The 12,715-nt window shown below is 42.0% G+C and overlaps 1 protein-coding gene across 4 annotated transcripts in view; it reads left to right on the top strand.

Annotated features, from left to right (window-relative positions):
* Nucleotides 1-12,715, top strand: part of DCUN1D2 (defective in cullin neddylation 1 domain containing 2) — a 57,903-nt gene that overhangs the window by 19,453 nt on the left and 25,735 nt on the right. Inside the window, exon 5 of one of the 4 annotated variants that reach the window (XR_006287460.1) lies at nucleotides 11,848-12,653. The exons of the other annotated variants lie outside the window; for them this stretch is intronic. The gene's annotated coding sequence lies outside the window, so the exon portion shown is untranslated. The remainder of the gene's footprint in view (nucleotides 1-11,847; nucleotides 12,654-12,715) is intronic. 4 annotated transcript variants of the gene reach the window in all.

The following is a 12,715-nucleotide window of genomic DNA, read 5'->3' as shown; positions in this document are numbered from 1 at the left end:
TATGGTTCTTGCCTTCCCCACTGGCTTTGGAGGTTTTATTCAACTATGATGCGTTTTATCAGCTTTATTTTCCTTTAGGTATTGTCTCTCTTACCAGATATTTTTTTCATGCCATGTGCTACTGTCATACAGACCAGATACCATCATGCAGCTTAAGTGTTTGGCAAAGCCCTGTAGCCAACATCATATCGTGAGGGCTCCTAAGCAACTTGAATCAGTCCGCTTTAAAATTGACAAAGAGTAAAGCATTGGCTATGTGACTTTTACTAGAGCTAGAGATCAACAGTTAAAGGTTTATGTTCTAAAATGCATGAAGTCTTGTACACCATTTATTAAAAATCGTAGTGCTTTGAGACAGAGCAAAACTTATCAAACGTAAGTTTAGTTTGCATAATATCTGACTTCTTGGAATACCTAAAGAAAGAGTATATTGCTGTTTCAGTTGGCTTAAATGCAAAAGAGGAACCAAGATATTTAATATATATTACAGAAGACGTTTACCTAAATCTGTACCAAGAAATAGGAAAGGCACCACAATCAGAATTACAGCAATGGATATACTTGTGTATGTGGCACAAAAGAAAAAATGAATTGAGCAGTTTTCTGATACCCCAATTTATCTGGTCTGAGGAGAAAGGAGTTAGCTACTGACCCTGGATAAGCCCATAGGTGTATGGTATCTCTCTATCCTGAAAAATGGTATTTTAGGTAAGGAACACCCGAATGTCTTGAAATACTTATGTGACAAAACTTAGAAGAGCAGAAATGAAAATTAATCTAAAGAGGACTCTAGAAACTGATGACTATATTGTTGCTAACTTGAGGTCTTGGGAGCTTTAACAATTCTAGTAATGGTTGATATTACTTGAATTGGGTAGTGTTGGGTTTTTTGAAAGCTGGTAGGTTTTTCAGCCTTGGGAAAATTAACTTTTTAGTATTTTTAAGAAAAGGATCAATTCAGGCAGGTTTAAGCAGGTGTAATTCTTTTGATTTTAGTGGAGATACACCCACTTTCAACAGGTCTGAACTTGGTCCACTGTTGGTTTAATTGGGAGGAAGTCCAGAATCAGCATGTATATTAGAATGCACACTTTTATGTCTTTATGAAAGTCAGTGAATTCCATGATGCCAAGTGCTTCAGACAAGCAGTAATCTTCAGGAGTCAGGCTAGCTTGCAAATTGCTTTTTCTGTTAGTCTGTTATGCCTTGGGGAAATTCTTATAGCTTGTCTTCGCTGCAGTGTTAGCTTGAGTTGTAGCTTGAGTGTTGCCCCTAATTTTATTCCCCTGTATGCATACGAGTCTTGAGTTCAAGTTAAGTGGTTCTTTAAATTCAGATAGCTGGCCCATCAGAGTTGAAGCTTGAGTGCTGCTGACTCGAGAGCTTATAATGTAGTGGGGACTCAGCTACTCTGTTCTGTAGAGCTGGCAGTTTCTCAGAAGCAGTTTTAAAGGCACAACGGCAAACTATCCTGATGGGAAGGAAAGACAGAGCCATAATGATCTCTTACTATTTTTCCTATCAGGAGCTCTGTAATGACTTGCAAATCAAAAAGTAATCCTACAAAAATGGAAATATGGACAAATTGTATGGATGAATACAAAACAATAGCGTAAGTGTGTAGGGACAAAATCAGAAAGGCTAAAGCACAAAATGAGTAACACCTAGCAAGGGACATAAAAAGCAATAAGAAGAGGGTCTATAAATACATTAGGAGCAAGAGAAAGACAAAGGAAAGTGTAGGTCCACTACTTACCGGGAAATGTGAGCTAATAATGGATAACATCAAGAAGGCTGAGATGTTTAACATCTATTTTTGCTTCTGTCCTCACTGAAAAGGTTAATTGTGACCAGATATTTAACACAATTAACATTGAGTGAAAGAATAGATTAAGGAATATTTAGATAAACTGGCTGTATTCAAGAACCCAGGGCCTGATGAAATTCATCATAGGGTACCTAAGAAACTAGCTGAAGCAATTTCAGAACCATTAGCAATTATCTTCAAGAAGTCATGAAGGACAGGTGAGGTCCTGGAGGACTGAAGAAGGGCAAATACAGTACCTATCTTTAAAAAGAGGAATAAAGAAGACCCGAGGAGTTATAAACTAGTCAGCCTAACTTTGATACCTGGAAAGATACTGAAACAAATTTTACAAACTGGCTGTTTACTATACCTAGAGGACAGTAGGGTATGATCAATAGCCAGTATGGATTTGTCAGGAACAAATTATGCCTAACCAACCTAATTTCCTTCTTGCACAGGGTCACTGGCGTAGTGGATGGGGGAAGCAGTGAATGTGAAATATCTTGATTTTTAGTAAGGCATTGACACAGTCTCACATTACATTCTGATAAGCGAACTAGGGAAATATGTTCTAGATTAAATTACTCTAAGGTGGGAGCATACGCAGTTGAAAGACCATACTCAGAGTAGTTTTCAATGGTTTGGTGTTAAACTGGGAGGGCATATCTAGTGGGGTCCCTCAAGGGTCTGTCCTGATACTTTTCAACATTTCCACTAATGACTTCTATCATGGAGTGGATAGTATGCTTATAAATAGGGCTGTCAAGCGACTAAAAAAATTAATTGCAATTAATCGCATTGTTAAACAATAATAGAATACCATTTATTTAAATATTTTGCATGTCTTCTACATTTTCAAATATATTGATTTCAATTACAACACAGAATACAAAGTGTATAGTGCTCACTTTATATTTATTTTTGATTACAAGCATTTGCACTGTAAAAAAAAATTGTATTTTTCAATTCACCTAATACAAGTACTGTAATTCAATCTCTTTATCATGAAAGTTGAACTTACAAATATAGAATTATGTACAAAAATACTGCATTCAAAAATAAAACAATGTAAAATTTTAGAGCTTGCAAGTCCACTCAGTTCTACTTCTTGGTCAGCCAAATCGCTCAGACAAACAAGTTTGTTTACATTTGCAGGAGATAATGCTGCCCACTTCTTGTTTACAATGTCACCTGAAAGTGAGAACAGGTGTTTTCATGGCACTGTTGTAGCCGACGTTGCAAGAAGAGACCATTATGACCTAGTCTGACATCCTGCATAACACAAGCCAAAGAACCTCATTCAGAAAATTCTACATCAATCCCATAACTTCTGTTTAATTAAACTGTAGAGGTTTTGGTACAGGTGAAGAAACCGTACATGAAGGGCGCTTATTTCCCTTTTGGTACAACAGGTGCTATTTTTTTTTTCCTGGTCACTAAGGAGAAGTATACTATGCCACCCAAATTCAAGAAAACACTTCTACCTGTGTAGCAGTGCAGTGTTCCTGTCTTTCTTAGAGGCAGACACCAAAGTCGTCCTCTGCCTAAAATGGGGCTGAACTAGCATCTACTTCACCCATGTAACATACTCTTCATAAGACATATAACTGACCCATAAAAGACAACACCCAGGTCGTTCTTCTAGAGCCTAAGATTTCCTTTTGGGGTCAGTACTTTGGGAATTGAATCTCTTAAAGTTCTTTCTGGGATTATAAGGGAACAGGCCAACTTTCTCAGGCTCAGATTTCAGTATATTTGTTAAGTCTTGAGCCTTCTGTCTTGGGGCAGGTGTTGGAGAGGCTTTACCTATAGATGTTTCTCTATGTAAAGGAGTCATGGGGGAAAGGGAGGGACCCATCGCTGCCTTCTCCCAGTGGCAGTAAAGGTTTTCCCACATGTGGGTCAATGTGATATTTTGGACCACTGAGTTGTAGGGAAGACAGAGCAGAGGCACAATGTCTGAGTTCTGCATTCTGTGAGCTGGGGGGAAAAAAATCATTATCTCCCTCTCACTGATTCATATTACTGGGGACCTGAACACCAAATCTATCAAATTTGCCCTGGAGAATGGAACTTCTTTAGGAGGTCTGCAAGAAATGGAGCACTCTCAAGTAGACCTGGTGATTGCCTGGGAGAGCAAAGATCAGGGACTACTATATCAGCTTCAGGGACTTTTTGGCCCTTAGAGCTGATGCCCTCTCTCAGCTGTAGGCAGGTTTCTGTAAAGGGTTGCCATAGCCATCTTAATGGCTCCAGCCTAGACCTGGCAGCTGTGGTGTTTAGAATTGTTAAATTTCATTTGAATGCTTCCTATACCTTTCAGGTGGGATTTGTTTTGTCAAGGTCCAGTTTACCCGTAGGACTTGGCAAGACCTTTTTTTAGAGTGATTTTTCAGACTTTGGGATTCACCATAGTTCTGCCTATGTTTAATCTACACCTCATGATCTTATTACTGAGACTGGAACTTGGAGTATCTTTAAGGTTTGCTTGGTATAGGACTAGAGAGGTTAATCTCACCTGTGCTTCATGCCTTCTGGCTCTTGTCAAGGGCAGTCTGAATAAAGGTTTGAGTCTTAGCTCTTAGATGACACAGTTGTTCAAAGGGACAGGCTTAATTGTTCCTTGGTCAGTTTATACCCAAAGATGGTCAGGATCATAGAGACAGCAGCCAGGATCAGAATGAGGCCTTGGCCCCCTCTTTCTTCCTTGGACCTGAAGCTTGTCCTGAACATCCTAATGGATCCTACTTTTGAGCTCTAAGCAGTAACGTTTGAGAGTTTGCCTGTGCTCAGGACTATTTTCCTATGGATAGTTTTTGTTTCAGAAGAGTGGAGGAACTTTCAATCATTTCCTCTAGAAGTCCCTCCATTACCCACCAGGAAACAGTGATCAGATTGGTCTTCGTGGCTCTGCTAAAATCTCTTCACCCATACACCTGGTTCAAGGGGGTGTCCTTTCTTCACTCTGCCACTTTACCAGGAATGAGCAAGAGAACTTTGATTGTCAGAAGGACATTCAGGTTTGTGTTTCAGAAGTATCCTTGATCAGGAGATAGATCATCTTTGGATGAGGACTCCAACGAGGTTGCATCTTCCATAAGTAGATGGTATTACGTGCTCTTCTTTTTAATTGCAGCAGCATCTTTACCTTCCATAGTAGTAATCTCTGAGTAGACTGTTTGGGTCTGCAGCTCTCCGAAAGATTACTTCAACACTGGTGTGTGGGGGAGTCATCTCTCTACAATTAGTGACCAAGATTTTGAATTACTAGTATTGAAAAAGTGACAGCATATATATTTTGTACTATCTTTGTCTTTTACAATGTTTGCCAGAATAACAAGATAAATGCTTGCTCTATCTAGGTACTCTGTGCACCTCCCAACTATTTAAAAATAGAAATAACAATCTTCCTTACAAACCTATAGGAGAATTAGCTTAGAGGTTGTTTATGAGAAGTGGGTGAGTATGTTCTGTATGTGGGTGAAGAAATTATTGATGGAAAAGCTAAATTGAAGCAATATATTCTTTATTTAGTCCTGAAAGTGGGTAGTTCCATGATTGTTCATTTCTCTTATGTGTGTGAATTTTGGTTATGTCTACACTGCACTTTTGTCGTTAAAACTTTTGTCACTTGGGGGTGTGAAAAAACCACACCCTGAATGACAAAAGTTTTAATGACGAAAAGCACTGGTATGGACATTGCTTCATCAGAGAGAGATTCATAGATACTAAGGTCAGAAGGGACCATTATGATCATCTAGTCCGACCTCCCGCACAACGCAGGCCACAGAATCTTACCCACCCACTCCTGTGAAAAACCTCTCACCTATGTCTGAGCTATTGAAGTCCTCAAATCGTGGTTTAAAGACTTCAAGGAGCAGAGAATCCTCCAGCAAGTGACCCACGCCCCATGCTACAGAGGAAGGCAAAAAACCTCCACGGCCTCTTCCAATCTGCCCTGGAGGAAAATTCCTTCCCAACCCCAAATATGGCGATCAGCTAAACCCCAAGCATATGGGCAAGATTCACCAGCCAGATACCCAGGAAAGAATTTTCTATAGTAACTCAGATCCCACCCCATCTAACATCCCATCACAGGCCATTGGGCCTATTTACCATGAATATTTAAAGATCAATTAATTGCCAAAATCATGTTATCCCATCATACCATCTCCTCCATAAACTTATCGAGTCTAATCTTAAAACCAGATAGGTCTTTTGCCCCTTGGAAGGATATTCCAAAACTTCACTCCTCTGATGGTTAGAAACCTTTGTCTAATTTCAAGTCTAAACTTCCCAATGACCAGTTTATATCCATTTGTTCTTGTCCACATTGGTACTGAGCTTAAATAATTCCTCTCCCTCTCCGGTATTTATCCCTCTGATATATTTATAGAGAGCAATCATATCTCCCCTCAACCTTCTTTTAGTTAGGCTAACCAAGCCAAGCTCCTTGAGTCTCCTTTCATACAACAAGTTTTCCATTCTTCGGATTGTCCTAGTAGCCCTTCTCTGTATCTGTTCCAGTTTGAATTCATCTTTCTTAAACATGGGAGACCAGGACTGCACACAGTATTCCAGGTGAGGTCTCACCAGTGCCTTGTATAATGGTACTAAAACCTCCTTATCTCTACTGGAAATACCTCGCCTGATGCATCCCAAGACTGCATTAGCTTTTTTCACTGTCATATCACATTGGCGGCTCATAGTCATCCTATGATCAACCAATACTCCAAGGTCCTTCTCCTCCTGCGTTACTTCTAATTGATGCGTCTCCAGCTTATAACTAAAATTCTTGTTATTAATCCCTAAATGCATGACCTTACACTTCTCACTATTAAATTTCATCCTATTACTATTACTCCAGTTTACAAGGTCAGCCAAATCTTCCTGTATGATATCCCGGTCTCTCTCTAAATTGACAATACCTCCCAGCTTTGTATCATCCGCTAACTTTATTAGCACACTCCCACTTTTTGTGCTGAGGTGAATAATAAAAAGATTAAATAAGATTGGCCCCAAAACTGATCCCTGAGGAACTCCACTGGTAACCTCCCTCCAACCTGACAGTTCACCTTTCAGTATGACCCACTGTAGTCTCCCTGTTAACCAATTCCTTATCCACTTTTCAATTTTCATATTGATCCCCATCTTTTCCAATTTAACTAATAATTCCCCATGTGGCACAGTATCAGACGCCTTACTGAAATCTAGGTAAATTAGATCTACTGCATTTCCTTTGTCTAAAAAATCTGTTACTTTCTCAAAGAAGGAGATCAGGTTGGTTTGGCACAATCTACCTTTTGTAAAACCATGTTGTATTTTGTCCCATTTAGCATGGACCTCAATGTCCTTAACTACTTTCTCCTTCAAAATTTTTTCCAAGACCTTGCATACTACAGATGTCAAACTAACAGGCCTGTAGTTACCCAGATCACTTTTTTTCCCTTTCTTAAAAATAGGAACTATGTTAGCAATTCTCCCATCATATGGTACAACCCCTGAGTTTACAGATTCATTAAAAATTCTTGGTAATGGGCTTGCAATTTCGGGTGCCAATTCCTTTAATATTCTGGGATGAAGATTATCTGGGCCCCCCGATTTAGTCCCATTAAGCTGTATGAGTTTCGCTTCTACCTCAGATATGGTAATATCTACCTCCATATCCTCATTCACATTTGTCATCCTACTATTATCCCTAAGATCCTCTTTAGCCTTATTAAAGACTGAGGCAAAGTATTTGTTTAGATATTGGGCCATGCCTAGATTATCCTTGACCTCCACTCCATCCTCAGTGTTTAGCAGTCCCACTTCTTCTTTCTTTGTTTTCTTCTTATTTATATGGCTATAGAACCTTTTACTATTGGTTTTAATTCCCTTTGCAAGGTCCAACTCTACTTGACTTTTAGCCTGTCTCACTTTATCCCTACATGTTCTGACCTCAGTAAGGTAGCTTTCCTTGCTGATCCCTCCCATCTTCCACTCCCTGTATGCTTTCTGCTTTTTCTTAATCACCTCTCTGAGATGCTTGCTCATCCAGCTTGGTCTACAACTCCTGCCTATGAATTTTTTCCCCTTTCTTGGGATGCAGGCTTCCGATAGCTTCTGCAGCTTACATTTAAAGTAATGCTCTCCTGGCTCATGAAGCTACTGTACCCATTCGGGGTGGTTTTATTTTGTCGTAAGGAGAGCTCTCTCCGGGCACCAAAGAGCGGCTACACTGCTTGCCTTACAACGGCCCGGCTGCAGAAGCACAGCTGCGCCATTGTAAGATAAGCACTGTAGACATAGCCTTAGTCTGTTTTCTTCCATTTCACATTTTTCTTGCTGGTATTCTGAAAAGCATGGCAATCTGTGGAAGCACTGGTGTAGGACACAGTTCTTTGATGCTAGATTCTGTCACAGTAATTAGGGAATGGCTTACTAATACTAGTAATGCCTCAGGTTCTGCTTCTTTGGTCTTTTGTTTAGGTAAATTTTTCTATTAGTCTTTGAGAATCTAGCAGACAGATTTCCGGGGTGGACCATACTTGTGGTGAATCTTGCCTGGCAATATGCAGAGTTTTATTTCTGCCTAGAAGATGGAGCAATGGGTTCTTTTTTCCACATCCATCATGAGCAAGCTTGTAGTTTAAAGTCAAGTATTATGATTAATCAAAAGGGGAAGGGCGAAGGAGGGATTCAATAGCTCATCACATCTTGCACATAATCAGTTGACTTATTCTGAGAAAATCCTTTTCTTTACAGGCACATGAGCCAGATTTTACTGCAGTTTGTCAGAAAGACTAATTGAAGCAAAAAATAGATGTGACTATGCTGTGAAGCTCTTGTTTGAGTTGTAGGAGAAAGAAATGTCATCTCACATGAAGTTATAGTCATGGAACAAGAGGAAAAAGACCAAATTAGACCAATCCAGGGTACCTTGAAGAAAAAATTAACACCCAACAGTTTGAATACTTTGCAAGCTTAAGGTACATTACGCAGGGGGGGAAAAAAAAAAACGAAAAACATGGCAGCAAGGTTCAGACCCTGGTCAACTGACTCAGGCTCACCCTGCGAGGCTAAAAATAGTGTAGACGTTTGGCCTCAGGCTGGATCCTGGACTCGGAAATCTGGTGAGGGAGGAGGGTCTTGGGTCCACCTAATGTCTACGCTGTTATATTTAGCCCCCTGCTACCATGAACCCAAGTTAGTTGATCCAGGCTCTGAGACTTGCTGTTGCAGGATTTGGGTTGGATTTTTTTTTTTTTTTTTTTGCTGTGGAGACGTACTCTGGCTCTTGTGTGCAGACCCTTTACATGTAAGGATACTGAATGGTGCAGTATGCTTCTGTGTATGACACTTAGCCATAGGAGTCACTCTCTGACTCCACTGTTTTGAGGTTGAGGGTGTTGTGAAGGGGGATATGTTGCATGGTATGATTATTACTCTCTTTCTTTCATAGTCCTAGAATAAGTTCAGAAGTAGAGGGAAAAGACAGTCCAGTCCAGAATGAAGGTGCTAACGTTCTCTCCTCTTCCCTGCTTCTTTCTCAAACTAGCTAAATCTATGCTATAGTCATTTTCTTAATGAAGTTGTAGCTTCTCGGGAATACATCTTTAGAATTTTCTGATAAGGTTGAGGAAATGCCATGCTGCCCTTTATTTTGTAGGTGTAATAATAATATGTGATCATGTAATAAATATTGAATCATATTGCACAAGCTACTCCTGAGGGCATTCTGTGTCTCCCCTCCCCCCCCCCCCCCCCGAAAAAAAATTCTGCGCCCAATATTTTAAAATTCTGCAAGTTTTATTTGTCAGTATATAAATGCAGAAGCTCCAGCATGGCAGTGGGGAGCACAGGTCACTGACTGCACGAAGGTGGGAGATCACCCTGCAGTCTCCCCACCCCTCACCCTGGGAACATGGACTCAGTGGTGAGGCTGCACCCAACCCTGACACAGCACAAGGCCTGGGCCTGCCCCACAGACACCCTGGGGCCTTGCTTCTCTGCACCAGGAGTGGGGCAGGCAGGCTCATCCAGGCAGGATCCAAGTGTGGAGGGGCTCAGTGTGGGGGGATCCAGGTGTGGGGTGAGAGGGTTCTGTGTGGGACAATCTGGCTGAAGGCAGCTCAGTGCGGGGGGTGTGGGGGGATCTAGATGTGGGGGGATCTAGATGCACAGAGGCTTGTTGGGGAGGTTCCAGGAGCAGGGGCAATGGGACTTTGCAGGGGCTTCCAGATGAAAGTGGTTGGGGCTCAGCAGAGGGGTCTGAGTGTGGGGGTCTCAGCAGGGGGGTCTGGGTGTTGGGGGAGTGGAGCGTGGTGGGGTGCGGGTCTGGGCACAGCTAATTGGGGGTCAGTGGCGTGGGGGTCTGGATGTAGGGGCTTAGGGTGGTGCCAGGGGGTGGGGCATCAGGGTAGGGGTTTGAGTGCAGGGAGCTTGGAGGGTGGTGATCTGGGTGCAGGAGTGGGAGTCCAGAGGCAGGAGGTCCGGGTGCAGGGGGCTCCAGATGCAGGCGTTGAGGTTCAATGGGGTGGGGTTTGGGTATAGAGGGCTAGGGTGGTTCTGGGTGTACAGGATGAGGCTTGGCAGGGGTGTCTGGGTATGGGAGGTCAAGATGCACAGGGGTTCCCATATAGTGACCCCTCCCCCTGCAGCTGGGGAGCGTTGGGGGCAGGAAGCAGAGGAGGATGCTGAGCTTCCTGCAGCTGGGGGAGGTTTCTGGGGGTGGGTCTGACACATCCCCAGCCATTCCTTGCAAGGGAAGAAGAAGTCGCATCCTCTTCTGCCTCCAGCCCAGCCAGGATTAGCAGCTGATCCCAGCTCAGCGTAGGATCCACTGGCAGGAGTGTCCAGAGCCCTGCGGTGATTTACCTCTCCGCCGGCTGCTCTGGGTGCCTGAAACAATGTACCTGCACAGCTAGGGAGTGGTGTGTGACTGCTCTTGCAGCTTCCTTTTGCTTCCCTGTCAGAAAGTGATTTTTCTGCAGGGAAGCAAACAAATCTGCGGGGAACATGAATTCTGCACATGTGCAGTGGCGCAGAATTCCTCCAGGAATAATAAGCAGAAGGAGACTGAATTAAGGTTGCACAAGCAACCTAAGGAACATAAGAATGGCCACACTAGGTCTGACAAATGGTCCGTTTAGCCCAGTGTTGTGTCTTCTGACAATGGCAGGTGCTAGAGGCTTCAGAGGGAATGAACAGAATAGGACAGTTTATTGAGTGATCCATCCCCTGTCTTCCAGGCCTAGCTTCTGGTAGTAAGAGGTTTGGGGACACCCAGAGCATGGGTTGCATCCCTGATCATGTTGGCTTGGATGGACCTATCCTGCATGAACTTATCTAATTCTTTTTTGAATCCACTTAAACTTTTGGCCTTCACAATATCCACTGACAATGAGTTCCACAAGTTGACTGTGTATTTTGTGATGAAGTACTTCCTTTTGTTTGTTTTTAAACCTGCTGCCTGTTAATTTCATTGGGTGACCCCTGGTTCATGTGTTATGTGAGGGAGGTAAATAACACTTCCTTATTCACTTTTTCCACACCATTCATGATTTTACAGACCTCTACCATATTCCCCCTTAGCCTCTTTTCTAAGATGAACGGTCCCAGTCTTTTTAATCTCTCCTCACATGAAAGCTGTTCCATGGCCCTAATAATTTTTGTTGCTGTTCTCTGTACTTTTTCCAATTCTAATATATCTTTTTGAGATAACATGACCAGAACTGTACACAATATTCAAGTTGTTGGGTGTACCATGGATTTATGTAGTGATCACTGTTCCCTCTAAGCTGTGCACGTGTGCACACGGCGAAACACCGCACGCACAAAAAATGAAATACTACATCAGAGGTAGGCCGAAATATCATTTACGGGCAACTTTTGACATTGTTCGCCCGCCATCTATCAACACAGCCAGATTCTACTAGCTGGCAAGGGGGGGGAAAGGAGGGCAGTGAATCATACCCCTCCCCGCCAGCATTTCGAACATGGAACGTTGATCACGTCGGGACCCACACATCTCCATTTTCCCTCGTTTTTTGCCGCAGATGCATGGACGAGATTGGAGCTATGCATAAACTTCTGGTATCCTGATATGAATGATCTCCCGTTTGCCCTTTTGTCGAGTCACGCTGTTAAGCGTATTGAAATAGTAGCCATATAATAAAAATATTAATTTTATATGAACCAGTCTGGTAAAATGTCACTGTCTAGAAGTCTAAAGCGTAAAAGAACAGCGACTTCATTTAAATCTGGATGGCTGGATGAGACTATAGAGACAGTTACACCGAAGTCACATAGTGTAATGCTTGTTAAACTTCGTAAAATATTCTCATATGATGAGGACAACAGAATGGTTTGTGTATATTGTCGAGATGCCAGAGCTTCGGGAGAATTTGCAACAGGAAGAATGTGGAACGATATATGGAAGTTGGATTTCTTAAAGCATCATCTGTCAAATCCCTATGTTCAGAATACAAAGACTTTCTTGCTGAACAGATTGTTATAGTCAGTCAGTACAATGACTTCAAGTTTGCAGTAGCTGAAAGAATCAAAAGCCAATTGGTTTTAAGTTTCCTGGATATGGTGACATTTGCTCACCAGAACGAACAGTTTCAGGATCTTGCAAAGTTGATGGATATTGGAGGAACATTCCTAGCATCAAGTGCTGACTATGAGCATGGCTTTAGCTTAATGAACACTCTAAAAAACAAACTACGGAATCGTTTACAAGTAGATCATTTGGACATGCTGGTGTGTATTAAGAGTTACCAGCTGGATGGAGGACTGATAGATCTGGACAGAGTTTATATTGAATGGGCAAACGAAAAAGATCTCAGGGAAAAACAGTAAGGTTAGTTTAGCAGTCTTTGACATTTTGACCAATAAGGAAATTTAAATGCATTTGTAATTACA

Source organism: Chelonia mydas, chromosome 1 (genome assembly GCF_015237465.2).
Source record: "Chelonia mydas isolate rCheMyd1 chromosome 1, rCheMyd1.pri.v2, whole genome shotgun sequence".
Taxonomy (NCBI): domain Eukaryota; kingdom Metazoa; phylum Chordata; order Testudines; family Cheloniidae; genus Chelonia; species Chelonia mydas.
The sequence above is the reverse complement of the archived record's forward strand: the minus strand, read 5'-3'. Positions and strand labels throughout refer to the sequence as shown.